Raw genomic sequence first — 1,772 nt, 5'->3', positions numbered from 1 at the left:
GGGGGGGGGGGAGTGTGTTGTGTTATGGTCGTAGAATTATTAAGTTATTGGATTCTCATCTAATTAATTTAATTGGGAAGCACCAAGTAACAATTAAATGGAGATTTTGGGTTGGATTGGATTGGTCTAATAGATTATTGTCATCTAAACCGTTACAGATTGAAGATTGTTGCTAGAGCAGGGTTGTTGTTGCTATTTCTGAATCAAAGATTAAATCAAATGACTAAGGTGAGGGTGGTATTTGCGGATAACAATAACCTCTTTCCTTATGTACTCTTCGATGGTTGCTGAGTATAGACTTAAGAATTGTTTGTTGATTGGAAATGTTCATGTGATATTGTGTGCATGGTAAGATAGGTTGCTAGTAACATGATACATGTGAATCACATTAGTAATACGATTTGATGTTATAAATTAATGTATATATTATATTACAAACATTATCATGAACGTATAATGAAAATGAGAAAAGAAAGGATACTTAAGGATGTTGGACTGCAATGGACCGACGGGTTCATTGCAGGTCATAAACCGCTGACGAGCAGTATGGGAAGAATCAAGCTATGGGTCGTGGTCTTCCAGGAATTTGGTTTGTGTGCCAGAAAAAGTGATAATGGCCAAACCTATAAGAAAAGTAAAACTTCTTAAGTAATATAAAGGAAAAGAAATGTTTTAATGTGGTAGTTGTCACAAAAGGTGCATAAAATAGTATGAAAGTTATTAAGGAGAAATATGACGTTTGCTTGTTTGTTTGACTAATAGACATTCTGAATCTATGCTAAGTAATAGTTGTTGATTATATTTGGAACGTTATTATTGTATGTCCAGTGGGCAGAGTTTGATCTCCTCACTGAGTAAACTTGTTTACTCACCCCCTTTTTCCCTTTTTCCTAGGTTAGTAAGTTTAAGAGTTGCAGTTTGAAGTTTGTTCGTTGGTGAATTTTGAAGAAAGAAACGTTTTTGGCCAGACCGGGTGGATTACACGTTGTCCCGTCTTCTATGATGGTACGGGTGTTACATTTGGTATCAAAGCCGGTTAAGGCCACTCCGGTACTGACACGGAGGGTCAAGATTTCATAAAATGATTTGTTTTAAAAAAAAAATGTGATAACTCTCTAATTTACATGTTTTTAGCATCATTTTTTGTCCATATTTTGCATTATTCATACCCTTAACTTAGCATTTTTAGGTCATTAACTGTAAGAATTCACTTTTAGGCCATTTAAGGTGTTGTATTTTTGCATTTGCATATTTTGGATGAAAACAGGTGCTTAAGAGCCTAAAATGGGGAAAAACAAGGACAAACCCGAATATGTACCCGAAGGAGCCATTGAGCTGGAAGAACGAGTCCGAACCCCAACACGATCAAGGAGAATCCAAGAGCATGAAGACCAACCCGAAGATCTACCCGAGGACTAACTCGACCTCATCCTCGTGTACCCCATCGAGTAGACCCTCGGGCAGGTCTGGAAAGCTAGGTCAAAGGGGTTTCCATATATAAACCCCTCCTTTTCTTCCTCGCAAACGAACACGCCGCAGACCCTCAAACCAGAGAGCGAGAGCTTCTGTGAGAGAACTGAGCGAGTCAAACACTTTTCCCTTTTGTTTTAGATTTTATTTCATAACTTTTTATCGTTTCTTTGGATTTCTATCTTGTACGCTTATCCCTCTACTTTATCGTTTAATATAATGCAATTTTCGTTTATATTTTCTTTGATGTTTCTTGTTATGATTTCTGAGTAATGTAGTAAAGTTTCTAGGGATGGGAAAGA

Source organism: Camelina sativa, chromosome 7, assembly GCF_000633955.1.
Source record: "Camelina sativa cultivar DH55 chromosome 7, Cs, whole genome shotgun sequence".
NCBI classification, from domain to species: Eukaryota; Viridiplantae; Streptophyta; class Magnoliopsida; order Brassicales; family Brassicaceae; genus Camelina; species Camelina sativa.
The sequence above is the reverse complement of the archived record's forward strand: the minus strand, read 5'-3'. Positions refer to the sequence as shown.